At 35.3% G+C, this 16,383-nt stretch overlaps 2 long non-coding RNA genes across 3 annotated transcripts; one reads left to right on the forward strand and one right to left on the reverse strand.

Moving 5' to 3' along the window:
• Positions 1 to 8,243: 8,243 nt before the first annotated feature.
• On the reverse strand, positions 8,244 to 10,293 carry LOC132065788 (uncharacterized). 2 transcript variants are annotated; one of them, XR_009416789.1, is made up of 3 exons: positions 10,226 to 10,293; positions 9,494 to 9,553; positions 8,244 to 8,490 (listed from the first exon to the last, which is right to left on the reverse strand). It is a non-coding gene; the product is annotated as an uncharacterized LOC132065788 (long non-coding RNA). The 2 variants fall into 2 exon arrangements; XR_009416788.1 differs by lacking the exon at positions 10,226 to 10,293 and adding an exon at positions 10,038 to 10,194.
• LOC132065789 (uncharacterized) lies at positions 8,371 to 15,923 on the forward strand. Its single transcript, XR_009416790.1, has 2 exons — positions 8,371 to 8,511; positions 15,639 to 15,923. It is a non-coding gene; the product is annotated as an uncharacterized LOC132065789 (long non-coding RNA).
• The last annotated feature ends 460 nt before the right edge of the window (positions 15,924 to 16,383 follow it).

The following is a 16,383-nucleotide window of genomic DNA, read 5'->3' on the forward strand; positions in this document are numbered from 1 at the left end:
GGCTACACATGTTATTGTTTGTTTTGCTATAAGGAAGGGAATCAATTTCCTTCAACTTATGTTGGTTCGTCTGTTAGTTGATTTTGCCTTGACAAATATCATGAATATTTTTTTCTAATATTAGGAAGAAAAGAGGACATAAAGTGTTTGTTGGTGACGACGCATCACTTTTTGGTTTCAATTTGAAGTTCTGAGTTCACTTTTGATTTTTCTTTTTTTCTTGATGTATAATTATATGAGCCTTATTTTGTTGCGCATGTATACTAGCCTGTATGAATTTAGAATTTTAGAATTAATAAATGGTCACCATTAAGGTGGTTTGTTTATTTGGAATTATTAGAAATTCTTAATACTTTATACATGTGAGACAATAATACATGAATTGAGAGTTATATATGATTGATAAGTAGGGTCTAGTCATGTGGTCTATTTATTTGAGTCATTAGAATATGCTCAATGTATCACGTATAAATTGTCCTGAATAAGTGTATGCTAGTGATAGAGTTTCACAGAGAGATTTACCTTTAGATACTTGCTAGTTATGCCTAATTAATTCATAAGAAAAGATATTGAGGTTTTCACCTAAAAGGAAAAAAACATAGTATCTTGAATTCTCTGGCATGACTCATATAGTTTGCATGAACAGTTAAGTTTTCCTATCGAATCTAGCTATTCAGTATGATGCGGTTGTATGTGTGATGTGTGTTTTGAATTTTATTACTCTTACTACATAACTAATTATCTATTTAATGATTATATCTCAAATTCTCAATAGACTTTATCCAGCCCACATACTACTAGTTAGGAACTTCATCTGATAGAGATAAGATATTGATTTAAAGAATACTTTATATGTAACTTCTGTTAGAAATAATTTATTTTCAGTTTCTAACCAAACAAGAGATGGATAGTTAGTTTATTTTTCTTGTAACTCTTGTGTTATTGAGTTTGATAAACATTTTATTTCTTGTGGTGTTACACCTTGGAAATTTCCCCTTAGCGTACAGTGAATAGACTAACGAGGGGCATGACGTATACGAGGTTTGGACAAGTAAGAAATAGTATTTGATGATTCTAATTAAGATTTCCAAAGACATTCGAGTTAATGAAAGAAAGTTGTTAAGGAAAGCGAGTCATATGTTGTGTATCGGATAAGAATTACGAGTATTGAGTTAATGGTGTATTAATGATGCTTCGAGGAAGAGTTATGACGTCCCTTAGATTGGTATTGAGGTGTTAGACAAGTGTTAAGAAGGTTCCATAAGGATCGGAGATCAACGAGTCGACGAGAACAAGTCTCGGAAAACTGGACAAACCTACGGCCAGACATACTGGCCGTATAAAATGTATGGACCGTATGTCCAACCGTAGATCCAGCCCAGTGCACCATGTCTCACTGGACCAGATCTACGGCCAAACATCTCGGCTTGAAGAGAAAACATACGGACCGTATGTTGGTCCGTAGATCTCGGTCGGAACTGATGATGAATTAATATAAGGGACCTCTCCTGATTTCATTTTCGTTTCATCTTTCACCTCCACAACTCAAGAAGCCTCTAGAACACCCCAAACACTTCATCCACAAGAAAACAAAGGAAATCAAAGATCAACAATAAGAATTGAAGAGAATCAAGTGTATGAACCCATTAAAAGCCATTCAAACCAAGAAATCCCAAGAGAGATGAAGTAGGGTTTTGGTGCAAGAGGTGTATCACCATTCAAGGCTTATTCCCCCATCATCTAAGGTAAGTTTCATGAACTTTCCATGTTGTTTGAAGTATTGGTAGGTTGAAACACTCAGATTGTAGAAGAGTATAGAAAATGGGTCATAAATGTGTGAATAGTGCCATTATTGAGTAGTAGTTGAATTGAATCATGAAAATGGATATGTTGAGATTATAAATACATTATAAATGATATTTAGAACATGGAATGAGTATTATATGTGAAAGAACGCGATAATGGACTTTGGTCATAATTATAGAGAATTGGAGTGAAATTGTGATATGCGAATAATGTAAATGAATGACGATTGTACTAGTGATATTGCGCTTGTTGTTATGGATGTTGGGAGTTGATATGGAATATGGAGGACAGTAGTACAAACAAAGGAAATGCTACCCAATTTTCTCTAGCTTTAGTAAGTATGTTTTCACGATTGTTTAGCTAACGTCGATACGAATTCCCTTGAAGGTATAAACGAGTGCATTAAAAGAGAACGAGCAAGCGATAGAAACGTTAAACGACAAAGGTATGTGAGACTAGTCCTTTTCTTCCTAAGGCATGAGTCCTATGGCATGAATTTCTTCTTTTATTATGAATGTTCCATCTTCAAGAAAACTATAAGTCCTTGTACATGAGTAGTCATACGAGATAAGAGATATGCTACGATTATGATAACGATATTGACAAGCTTAAGTCTAGAGATGCTATAGTCTATGATACGATGTTGCAATTAAGTTAATGAAGCTATCCATAGCCCATTGATGTTGATCATTATATACACTCACCTTATGCTTGTTCCTTCAAGGTGAGGCAGACTGCCTATGAATGCTCCATAATGAAATCGGGGGTCCACGACCTTACGTCACCCCGATAGAGTATGATTATCTATGAGTCTCTATGCATGCATTATGATGAGTTATGATAAGCATATTAATATGAGCATATTATGATGAGCATATGATGATATTACACCGTGCCTATATGGCCGGGCAGTCACCGCCAAGGCGGGCAGCTATATACCATGGCCAAATGACGTGGGCAGACACCACTAGTGGGCGGCATGAGATGGTACCCCGGACGCGGGAGGCTTGGACGCAGGCTAATGTTATTGATTGTCACACCGTACCTATATGGTCGGGCAGCTTATACAGTTATGCATATATGATATGATGATGAGTATGAAAGTAAGCCAGCATGTATTACTTCTTTTATGATTCAGTCAGTCACAGATTGCTCCTCATTGATGCCTCCTTATTTCATTGATGTCTTATTATTGTTTATGCCTTACATACTCAGTACAACATTCGTACTGACGTCCGTTTTCTTTGGACGCTGTGTTCATGTCCACAGGTAGACAGGGAGACGGTGCGGATACATAGGAGCCCCAACAGATTTACAGGAGCCCTCCTTTATTTCGGAGGTGCTATTGAATACTCTTTTGGTACATTTGTATATATTCATGATGTGGGCACGACGGGGTCATGTCCCGTATGTCTAGTACTCTAGTAGAGGCTCGTAGATACGCAGTGTGGGTAGTAGGGTCTCACAGTCCTCATGTATGTGTATGTATAAATATTATTTTGATAGCCGAAGGGCTTATGTTTATAAAAGTAAGTATGTTTCAAATGATAGTTTTATATGATTATGAACGTATATTATGGATGAGAGTAGATAAGTAACAGAATGAGCGGTGTTCGGTGGTTAGCCCCGGATACCCGTCATGGCCCGTAGCTCGGGTCGTGACATGTGGTATATTAATGGGTGGACACTTTAAATTAATAACTATTCTGAACTGAATAATGTTAATCTGTCCCATAAGAGTTTTTTTATTTTTTTATTTTTTATTTTTTTTTGTGAATTGAATGAACTTATCTATGGAACTTATGTCTAAGTCATTTTAATCTGAATAGGATTTCAAAGTTGGTCAAATGATGAACCTTTAAGGTTCATTGAAAGTGGAGGCACTACCAACTTGTGGATCTTATTTAGAAGGAAAAATGACTAAGAGACCTTTTCTCTTAAATGGAAGTAAAGCTAATGATAAGTTAAGCTAATCAATTCTGATTTGTGTGGTATAATGAAATTCAAGGCAAGAGGTGATTTTGAGTATTCTGTGACATTCATAAAAGATTACTCATGATATGAATATATTTATTTGATGCTCTATTGGTCCGAATGCTTTGAAAATTTCAAGGTGTTTAAGGCGAAAATGAAAAGCGCCAGTGAAAATGTATTAAGTCACTGCAATTTGATCGTAGTGGCGAATACCTCTTTACAGAGTTCATTAGTTACTTATCAGATAGAGGGATTGCATTTCAATTGTCAACACCAAGTATTCTACAATAGATTGGTGTGGAAGAGAAAAGAAATTTGACTCCTATGAAGGTGGTAAGATTAATGATTGACTTATTATTGTGTGACTATAATAGTAGTAGTAGTACTTAGTCGTAGTGGCAAAACAATAATCAAGATCGGTTCGGTGTATACTCTTCGGATAGTTTCATGATAGGATCCTACAATGAAATACACTTTTGGGAGAGTTTCATGATAGGATCCTTGAAGATCTTAGTACAGAACCGGTCAGTTATGATGAAGCACTACTAGACAAAGTTGCATCACGCTTCGCAATTTTTTTTTGCAAAGAGCTTATTGGCTAAGACTTTTGGTAGTTGTGCAAAAGGAATACATGTGAAAGTTGTAAATGCATGGTTAAAAGTGGGAGATTGCTGGGTATATACCATTAATCATGCGCTTAGACATGGTATATTCTAACAATTGTCATGGTTACAAGTCTAAGTTGGAGATTGTTGGGATATATACTATCAACCATGTGTTTGGATATAGTACTTATTATAAAATAATTATTTATTCATTTTTTTAAAAGAGTTAAATAGATCATGTACTAGTATGTGTGTCTTTTACTTATATAGTAGATGATTTAGTGTATAGAGTTTAGCTTATACACGTAAGATTAAATCATCGGTTCTTATAAGCATAAAGTTTGTGCTCACAATCTAAGATGGAAATTGGACAAAGTCATCGGTATGATTGTAGCACAAGATTAAATATAATGTATCTTCATTATGGGAACGGTATAGTTCCGTCTTCTTGTGCTAGTACATTTTGTATGTATTGAACGGACCAAGTAGAGATAAATGTTTTTGTACTGAATATATAAAACAGTCTCTCTGGCTCATTTAATTGTACTTATATTCTTAATCTTGATATGATAATTATGATCAATGTAATTTGTCCATTATTTTGATTTATCAAAAGATACGGCACAATTGCGGATCTATGTATTCCTGGTAAATTGGATATTGAAAAATACATTTGTAAAATCATAATCAGTTGATAGAATTCATGTCTCGACTTTGTGATTGATGATACCCCTTTATGGATACTTATAAGTCTCATGCGAAAACCCTACAGGTGGATTTTGAATCCGTCACATGATATAAATTAAGCAAAAATATAAAGGATTCAATTAGCCAATGAATTAAATTGTCAGTAATTTAATTTACTTGATTGATAGATGTAATCTTAACATGGGGAGTTAAATAAGTTTTAATGTATGATTTTGAAATTGAACTGAGGATTGCAATTATGAATTTTTAGTCGAATAATCCATAATTTATTGTGGTAGAATTAATTCAGATATTTTGAATTAATTCCATAATAGGAAGCCTCGTTAATGAAATTCTATGGTCCCTCCTGTGCCCGAATATTAAAGAATTAAATGGAATCTGATTTCTTGGTGGAAAAGAAAGACCTAGCAGCTTTGGGAAAAGGGTTTAAACCCTAAAACATGTAGTTATAAAAAATAAAATAAAAAAGGTATTATTTAATAAGGAGGCAAGGGTTTGACAAATTTCTACACTTTTTCTATAGAAATTCCTCGATTCTGAAATTATTCGGGTTACACAATAGAAGACCGTGGAACTAGAGGATGAACGCGTGGATGGTGTTTGCTTGTGCTTGAAGGCGAGATTCGAGGTTGCATTCATGCTTCAATAGATATAAGCATCAATTTTACGTTTGATTAATATCTTGATTATGCATTGTCTATATTACATGCAAGTTGATCCTGGCTATTTGCTTCCACTGTTTATCTTTGGTATTCCAACACAAGCAAGACTGAAATCCAATTATTTTTTCTTGAAATTTAGACAGAAATGCATGAACTTCATTCATATATAACTTCAGGCATTTTCGTCTAAAGTTTAGTTTTATTAAGACTAACTTTAGACACCTCATGTTCGAAATGCATATGTGCAAAAATGTTAAAAGACATGGGAGTTAAATAAGTTTTAATGTATGATTTCGAAATTGAGGAATGCAACTACGAATTTTTAGTCGAATAATTCATAATTTATTATGGTAGGATTAATTCAGATATTTCAAATTAATTCCATAATAGGAAGCCTCGTTAATTAAATTTTGTGGTCTCTCTTGTGCCAGAATATTAAAGAATTAAATGGAATCGATTTCTTGATGGAAAAGAAAGACCTAACAGGTTTGGGAAAAGGGTTTAAACCATAAAACATGTAGTTATTAAAAAAAAAAAAAGGTCTTATTTAATAAGAAGGCAAGGATTTGACAAGTTTCTACACTTTTTCTATAGAAATTCGTCCATACAAATTTCGCAGATTCTGGAATTATTCGGGTTACACAATAGAAGACCGTGGAACTAGAGGATGAACGCGTGGATGGTTTTTGCTCGTGGTTGAAGGCTAGATTCGAGGTTGCATTCATACTTCAAGAGATAAGCATCAATTTTATGTTTGATTAATATCTTGATTATGCATTGTCTATATTACATGCAAGTTGATCCTGGCTATTTGCTTCCATTGTTTATGCTTGTATTCCAACACAAGCAAGACTGAAATCCAATTATTTTTTCTTGAAATTCAGAAAGAAATGCATGAACTTCATTCATATATAACTTCAGACATTTTCGTTTAAAGTTTAGTTTTATTAAGCCTAACTTCAGACACCTCATGTCTGAAATGCATATGTGCAAAAATGCTAAAAAAGACAAGTACAGTTAAATGGTGGTGTCAAAAACTTGCCCCATGAAATTTTTACAAAATTTTAGACAATAGGTGAAAACCTAATCTAATAGCATTGCATGATTGGAAAAGTAACATTATCACTTTTACAGAATTATGGTTCGTTGGTTAAGCACCCATTGTAGCTTGTAGAAATTGGAGCTTCAACTCGCATCTTTAACATTATAAATTATAATAGAGGTTGAAATAATGAAGCTTGTGTAAATTGGAGGTTCAAATCTCATCTTTAACATTATAATAGAGGTTGAACGGAATTGAACTCTTGATCTATTCAAGCATAAAGTTAAATTAAACCAATAGGAATGGGTCGTTGTATATGTTCGTTAAATTAATAGAAGTTAATATGATGTTCGTTTAAGTTATCTGCGTATTTCTTTCAAATGTGACACCACTTGTGAAAATTTTTAGGTACACCATTGGATCCAGCCCTCCTGAAATCGAGCCCAAAGATATCCAAACTTCGAATTTAGCTTCACCCAACTAGCTAGTTTCAACAAATTTTATGTTGTTGGTACTTCAATTTCGTTTGGTTAATGTAGATTGAGTTAAAACTATATAGCCATTTAATATGAGTTTATATAGTTGCACAAGCTTTAGTCATGTTATTGCTACAATAGATGAGTTGTATGTATATATAACTTTGTATTGCTCAATTTTTATGCAAAATGGTTTAAAAAGTACTCTTCCACTATAAAACTTGTCTTAATTATATTTATCTTTTGCTAAACTTTGAGGTCATTCTTACTTTTATCGGTTGTAAATTGTCTCGTATTTACTTTTGACTCCAACATAGCTCATATCTGAAGTATATATTAGGGAGGATAATTTGAACCATATTGAAAAGTGGATGAGTAAATTTAGACATTTGTCCCAAAGTAAGAGATAAGTGGAATACAATGAATCCCCGGCGAAGTTTCGTTAAAATCAATGCAAATACGAGACTTTAGCTAATATTAGGGTATCAAGTATAACAGATTATAAAATTAGGGATCCTTTCTTACTATGAAACAATGTGGTCTATGACAAGATTGTACTTTTATAGCTAATTATTTTATTTTATGTATGATAAAGAGATCAATAAAATCCGACAAAAGTGGCTGATGTATGAAAAAGGATAATGGAAGGATCTTGTATTACATGCAGGTAAGATAATAGTACTACCAAATTCCATTCAATTTTCGTAAGAAAAAAAAAATACTCTATATAATGAATTTTTTAAATCTATGTCATGTTAAATGTAGTAGCTCACACTGAATGAGAAACCTAACAACTTTTATCAGTCTACAAATCTACAAAAACGCTCTATTTTCTCTCCTCCTATTTTCACGCAAACCCTAACAATCTCAAGCTAATCGTTCATGGCCACCATGGCCGTTGGTCGATCCACGAAGGGCCCGACCAGCAAATCACCATGATTTTGAATGCAAACAAGGAGGCAGGAGGCCATACTGAGAACAAAATCCAATATGCTAGTCTCTTGAAACCTTCTTATTTAAATACAAATGATCAAACTCCAAGACCTTCTGTTCAGCCTATTGAAATGAATAAGATATCGTATTTACATGGGTCTCCATATGTCAAGTGGACAGAAAATGAAGTATCACGTATGGAAATTTTGGAGGAATTGGAGCATGAAGTTGTTGGAAATTCTCCTATGGATGGCCAGACATAGAGCAGCTTCGCAAAATAATCCCTGCACAATGTGGAGTAAAAGGTGAATGTAGAATTGGATTTTTCAGAAATCGACATGTTTTAATTAGATGTGTACTCTAGCAGAGGACTTTGTGAACTTGACATCAAAACCAACATACTGTATTATTGATAAGGATGGATATTCGTACCAAATGAGACCACTCATTTATGATTCAAAATTCAAAGTTGATGAAGTGACATCAAAGGAAATGGCAGGGATCTCATTTCCCAATTTATTACCTACATATTTTGTGAAGGAATCCCTATTCACACTTGCTTCTGCAATTGAGAAACCTATTCATTTGGACATGACAATTTATCAATAAGACTAGACCTAGTTGTGCTAGGGTTAAGGTATTAGTGGATCTTTTGGTAGATTTACCTCAAGCAGTTTGGATGGATATAGAAGATGAAATTGCAGGGTCTCTGTAAGGACTATTAATGTGAAGATTCATTATGATTATCTTCCTAAGTACTGTAGGGAGTGCAGACTACAGGGTCATAATGAAAATGTGTGTAGAGTTATTATTCCTGAACTTACACAACCAAGGGGGGGAATCGAAAAGGAGGAGGAAAGTAGTAATGCAGTACCCAAACAGGAACAAAGTGGAAAAGGTCGAACAATGAAGATGGAAATAAAGTTGATCAGCCTACACAAAAGGAAGAAGGGCAGGTGGGAAACAAGGAGGAAACAAATCAAGGGAAATAGAAATAAAGAGATAAGGAAGAGGGAAAACATAAGATTCTAGAAAAGCAAAAGCAAAGGGGACACCATAATTCTGCTAGAATGATTTCAAGTGGGAGAGTGCTAGGAAATTCTAGTATTTGGAGTCCTATAAAGGACAATAGAGTACTCAATAATTTAACAGAATCAAGCAACAATGGGGAGAAGAAGACGAAGGATACTCATAATGGGGTGCAAACTAGCAATAAATTTGCAGCATTAATAGAGCAAGAAGATTCAAAGGAAGTTGTTGCAGATAATGCAGAAAAGCAGGAAGTACCTTCACAGCAGCAAGACGGAAGTAATTCTAAGGCACATGAAGAGATATAACAAGATACACCTGTTAAGCACAACATGAAGGAATAGTCAGGAGAAAATACAAAAATACAGTTGCATAGCATAATAGACTAAGAAGTGCTAGCCAAAATAGATGCACAACAGTTAAATGATAAAGATGAACAATCAAAAATCGATGAACAGATAAAGGAAAGTGCAGCACCAACAGTTTCAACAGCACCAAATGATAATGTAAAAATGCAGGCCCAACAAGAGAAAAAGGTGATGGAGCATGACAAACAGGAGAATTCTAAATCATGGGTGGAAGCAACTTTTGGGAAGGTTCAAAATGAAAATAAGGAGGAACGTGATCAGGGTATGCAAAGTATGTTGGTGGTTCAGGAGGAAGAAGGTTACAAAGGGATGAATCCAAGAAATGATGGGGTGATAGAGGTAATGAGATAACAGAACTAGATTATGGAAAAGCACTGAGTCAAGAATCAGCAATTCAACTGATCAACAGTTCTTATGAAGTAACTAAGACTCACCATGGTGGTTCATTCTATGGGGAGTCTATGGAATCAGATGGTGCTATATTTCTAGAAGAATTAAGGAGTGATTCAGCTGATAACTTTCAGCCAAAAGAGGAAAGGGTTAACTTGGAACCTGATCCACCTGATAAGCAGTTACAAGGAAATAAAGATCAAATGGAATAGAGGCAGAGGACAATGGATACCATTCCACGCTCAAGGAAGGAAGTTCAGGCCATAATAGTGAATCAGGGCATCAAAAGTCCAATGACACAGCTGCAAGATATAGTCTCTTATAAAGTTATAGAGGTAGAAGTGAAACAAGCTAAAGAGCAAGCACAACAATTAGAGGAGGAATAGGGATTAGGAATAAACACCAAATTCATTCATAAGGTGACAATTGAGGCAAGAATTTCTCTAAAGGCAGTAGCTAAAAGTGGAAAGAAAGCTAAAACTCGGGAGGCATTACCACCCAAGAGGGTGAATCCAAATAGGGTAGCAAGCTCAAAGAGTAAATGATGATTAAGGCCCTCATATGGAATATTAGGTCTGTTAATACTCAACATGCATTTCAGAGACTAATCATGTTGCAAAGACAGTATAAGTGTTCTTTTATTGCATTAATGGAACTTTTTCAAAATTGTAGACATTTGTAGAAATATAGAAGGAAGTTAGGCATGGAGACTGATATTTCCAAATGGAAAAATGTGGGTATTCTTAGAGGTTGCAGTACAGTGGGATATCATTTTGGATACTGCTCAACAGATTACTTTGAAGATAAGTCATCATGGAGTGGGCAGAGACATTCTTGCAACTTTTGTCTATGCTAAGTGCACTGAAGGGGAGAGACTAGAACTCTGGGATAATCTCTATCATCTTGCAAATAATTTGAACTTACCTTGGATGGTTGGAGGGGATTTCAATGCAATTTTATCTGAGAAGGAAAAGTTGGGAGGACTACCTGTTACCCTATCTGAATGTGAAGATTTTGCTTTCTGTATCAACTCTTGTGAACTTTTTGATATGGGTTTTAAGGGAAGTCCATTTACATGGTGGAATGGTAGAGCAGCAGAGGATTGTATTTTTAAGAGGTTGGCTATAATTATGGCAAATATGTTGTTTCAAAACATCTTCCCTCAAATTGAAGTGGAACAACTGTCTAAAATAGGATCAGATCATGCCCCTTTCATTCTGTCTTGTGGGGAAGAGGCTGTTAATTTCAATAAACCTTTTAAGTTTTTGAACTTTTAGTTTAAACATGAATCTTTCAAGGAAGTACCGGTATAGAACTGGAGAACCCCCTTTGCAGAAAGTCCCTTTATTGCTTTCAAGCAGAAACTAAAGAGCTTAAAGGTTGCTCATTCTAAATGGAGCAGGGACACTTATGGGGATATTTTTAAGCAACATGCAATAAGGGGGCAGGTTGTGAAAGTGAAGGAAACTTTGTTTGAAGAAGAACCTACCATTGTTAACAGAATTGTGCTTCAAAAGGCTCGGGGAGAACTGAAAAAATATCTAAGTCTAGAAGAACAATACTGGAAACAAAAGACAGGGTTTAATAAGGTGATAGGAACACTAGTTTCTTTCACAACTATGTGAATGGAAAGAGGAATAGATTACAGGTAAATGGGATTCAGGATAGAAATGGAGTATGGTTGCAGGATATGGAGAACATAAAGGTAGAAGCTGTTCATTTTTATCAGAATCAGTTTACTCAAGAGGGTGATAATTCTAATTTTGAAATTTTGAGACATTTACCTTCTTTGATCACTCAGGAACAAAATATGGATTTGTGCTTGTACCCCTCCAAAGAGGAAGTCAAACAAGCAGTTTTTGCTTTAAGTGGAGATAGTACAGGGGGACCGGCGGGACCAGATGGTTTTACTGGGATTTCCTATCAACACTGCTAGGAGATTACAGGAAATGATGTGGTTCTAGCCTTTTTTATGGTAGTGTTCTTCCCAAGTATATCACTCATGCAAATTTGGTTCTTATTCCTAAGAAGCAATCTGTTCAGATTTTCTCAGACATGAGACCTGTCGGTTTGTCTAATTTTATTAATAAAGTGATTTCCAGGGTGGTTCATGGAAGATTGGACAAGATTTTGCAATCTTTAATCTCTGCAAACCAATCAGGTTTTGTTAAGGGAGAAGTATTTTTTAGAACAATATTCTCACTTAGGAGATTGTCTCAGATATTAGAATTAGAGGGAAGCCTACAACTGTGGTGATTAAGTTGGACATGGCTAAAGCTTATGTTAGGGTCTCTTGGAAGTATTTGTTACATGTCCTGAGGTCTATGGGTTTTGCTGAACATTTTATTAATCTTATTGGGAGTTTGATTTCTAACAATTGGTATTTTGTCCTTCTAAATGGGTAGGCTACTGGTTTTTTCCATTCTACTAGGGGATTGAAACAAGTAGATCCCCTATCCCCTACCTTTTTCATCTTGTCTACTAAAGTTTTGTCTAGGGCTTTGAATTCATTGTATGCAAAGACTAACTACATTGGTTATGGGATTCCAAAGTGGTCCTATCCACTAAATCACCTATCTTATGCTAATGATACAATCATTTTCACATCAGCACACCTAGAATCATTCCAGAAGATCATGGAAGTCTTGAATCAATATGAACAGACCTCTGGGCAGCTTGTAAATAAGGAGAAAAGTTCTTACTGTATGTACTCAAAGGTAGGTGTAATGACCCGGTCGGTCTTTTTGAGAACCGGTGCTCCAGTTTACGTGTCGTATATTCCAGAAATTTCATTATAATTATTTTGACTTACTAGCCAAATTTGAAGCCAAACGAATATCATTTGGTTCACTTCGAGAGAAGGTTTCACTTTGGAAATTCCGGCATTCAATTATTTGGATAAATTGTTTACTTTGGGAAATGTGCTCTGATTGTCAATATGAATATTCTTTTAGATTTAAAATATTAGTTATGATTTGTGGAAATTGACGGGGCTAGTTTTAGAGTTTGTCTGGTTGGTTTTTGACAATTAAGTCGGTTAATGTTTAATATGTTTATTTATGGTGAAAGATGTATCATAGGAAGAAATTATACCTGGATCTGAGATTTGTTGTTTCTGTTAGCTTTGTTGTGATGTTTATGACCTGGGAGGATGGGCGATTCCATTCCCGAGGTGATCGGATGAGAATTGAAGAAGAAAATCTAAGTTTTGGAATTTTGAAGGCTTAAGTTTGAGAAGCTTGACCAAAAGTTGACTTTTGGGTAAACGTGCCCGTAATTGAATTCTGACAGTTCCATTAGGTCTAGAATTTCATTTATGACTTAGTTGAGTCATTGGTTCGATTCCCGAGAGGTTCGGGTGTGATTTGGGTGGTTGGTTGAGAAACTAACTTTTAGTATGATTTGGAGTTGACCACGGTCAACATCGGGTCAAGACGGTCCAGTTTGGATGTTCTGAGAGTTCAAACAGGTTCGTATGATGATTTTGGACTTGTCCACAAATTTTGGTTAGTTTCTGATGTATTTCAAATGTGTTTGGGTTGTATGGTGTTTGTTTTTGGTTTCGACGCCGTTTTGAGCAAAAAGGGTACCCATAATGAGCAAACGAGCTTTGATTGAACCATTAGATCCGTATCACAATTTCAGAGCTGTAGCAACAATAATTATCGCATTTCGCCATCGTTTGAGGGAGATATAGACATTTTACTAAAATTTTGCTGTGAAGATTTTTCTGGTGTATTTTTGCTGAAAATTACGAAATTGCCACTGAGGTCGTCGTTTAAATTTCTGACTTCTTCCAAAAATTGAAATCACCATATCTCACTCATTTTAAGGCCAAATGAGGTGATTCAAAGCCTAACTTGAGTGAAATTTCACAAGAAATCTATTGGAGTTATCAAAAGTGAGCTTTGGGATCGTTCTAACACTAGATATGGGTCGGACAGCTGGGCATTTTCATTTTTATTACTTGCTTGGGGTTTCTCACAATCTTAGAAGCTTGAGTTTGGGAGACTTGAAGAGACTCTTTCAAGAATTATCATTTGGGTAAGATTTCAAACACCTTTTTATGATTATTCCATCGTTTAGTAGGATTTTTCATGCTTAGATTCTTGAATTAAGGGCGGTAAATTGGAGATTTGAAACCTAAGGCTTGAACTTGATTTTTCTTCAATTAAACATAAATTAGTGGATGGATTTCACTCATTTTTGGTACATAGGCTCCATAAGTAATGGGTAAACTGATTTTGAACTAAATTTCCTATTTTGCCATTCGTGGCTCGGATTTCTATTTTTGGAGACTTTTTGGGTTCAGATTTAAAGTATGTCAATATGGGTACCATTGGAATCGTATGACTTCCTAGATTAATAATTTGACCTTATTGAACCTGATTTTCTTATGAAATGACCATTTTTCCCCTTGAGGTTGGGAATGGGTTTTTGAACTAACTTTTTTATCCGAAATTCTTCTAAGACTATTATGGGTATCCTTCAAATTCCCTCATTTTCCTCATTCCTTGAGTTAGGGTTTGGGACTTGATTAGGAAAATGGTTATTTGGGTATTTTCTTCTTAATTCTAATTTCATGATTCGGATATGTTTAGACTTCCATTATCTCGAGGCTCAAAGGAAGAGAAAGACTAAGGTTTGACTATTGGAGACTTTGTTGTTCGACTCTCCAGGTAGGTTATGGTTTACCCTATGGTGATACTTCGATTAGCGAACCATATATTTAGATGATATTGTTGGAGAATGCATGTAAACCTTTGGGTATGAAATTGGATTGGATATTGCCTTAGGTTGGGCCTTTTTATATGATTTGGGGCTAGCCACCCCATTGTGTTGTGACTTATCTTGTTCTATTTGTTGTTGGCTCGTTGCTACGTGGAGATAGTAGATATTGGTGACTAGTGATATATCTTGATGATAGTATTGTAGCACTTACTTGTTGCTGTTTTGAGCTAGGATTGTGATACTATTATAGCTTATTGTGTAGCCTTTTATTGATATTGTTGGTGTGCCCATGTGTGATACTGTTGAGATTGATTTGATTATTGACATTGAGCTCATACATTGCATGCATTCTCATCCTTCATAATATAATGTTGATCTATTGATGATATACAAGGAAACATTGTTATGAGCTAGGATCAGTTGAATGAGAGTGACGTGAGGATCGATATTCGATGTTTATCCCGGAATCGAGGTATGAGTGCTGGTAGTGATTGCCGAGGTCTTTGACGGAATCGTGAGGAATGGTACATGGACTTCGCGGGTCCCCTATGGGTTGTGTTGCTGAGATGTGATGTTCCATCATCGGATTACATGTGTATTGGTGCATATGCATTGCCCCCATATTTCATACATTATTGCATTGCTTTGTACCTTTGGCTTCTTGTGATATTCTTGTGATATAGCTATTGGGATTTAATGTACTGAGACTTGGCACAGTTGGGTTTAGATGCTGTAATATAGGTGATGACTTGTACTTGGTTACTAGCTCGTGTTGACTTATACCTTGTTGATTTACCTGTTTATCTTACTTTATTTTCTTGGTATATGTTAGCTAATCTTAGTCAGCCTATGTTACCTAGCAGTATTTGTTGCTTATACTGACTTGCACTTGCTGCGTTCTTTTATGAATGTAGAGTACCAGGTAGGATCGACTTCTACTACTCGTGGCTGGTATTCAAGGATTGCTGATTCGTGTCTTTTAGGGTGAGCATGAGGACGTTCGCTGCCCAAAGACTATTTTTTCTATTATGTCTTATTTTCATCTTGAGACATGATCTTGAGACTATTTATGTATTACTATTATTTAGAGTTGTAGTATTTTAATTAGATGCTCATGTATGACCAGACCAGATCTTTGGGGTTGATTTCTTTTACTTTCACATTTTCTTACATTTTATCATGAGACTTATGTTATTCTATCTTCTTCCACTTTATTTGTGTTTTTATGATTGTTGGGATAAGCGTTCGCTTACCGAGGTGGAAAAGGTAGGTTCCTGTACAACTTAGTGAAAATGGGTCATGACCGTAGGTGAGGAACTTATTCAATCAGTTGCTAACATTACAGGCTTCTCTAGAGGGCAATTTCCTTTTATCTACCTAGGATGTCCTGTTTTCACTCTAGGAACAAGAAGGTTTATTAAGCTGAATTAATCAAAGAGATTGAAGGAAGACTGCATTCTTGGAAAGACAAGTTTTTATCATTTGGAGGAAAGAAAGCACTAATAAAGAGCGTACTGCAGGCTATGCCTTTAAAAGCATCTCAAGTTAGATCATTACTTTTTTTTTTTTGGGGTCAGATCATGGACTCCAAATCCTATTTGGGTTCTGAATGCTTTGTCATTATGTAGTGTTTCCTAAAGAGAAAATATTTTAAAACAA

This window comes from Lycium ferocissimum, chromosome 7 (genome assembly GCF_029784015.1).
Source record: "Lycium ferocissimum isolate CSIRO_LF1 chromosome 7, AGI_CSIRO_Lferr_CH_V1, whole genome shotgun sequence".
Classification (NCBI taxonomy): Eukaryota; Viridiplantae; Streptophyta; class Magnoliopsida; order Solanales; family Solanaceae; genus Lycium; species Lycium ferocissimum.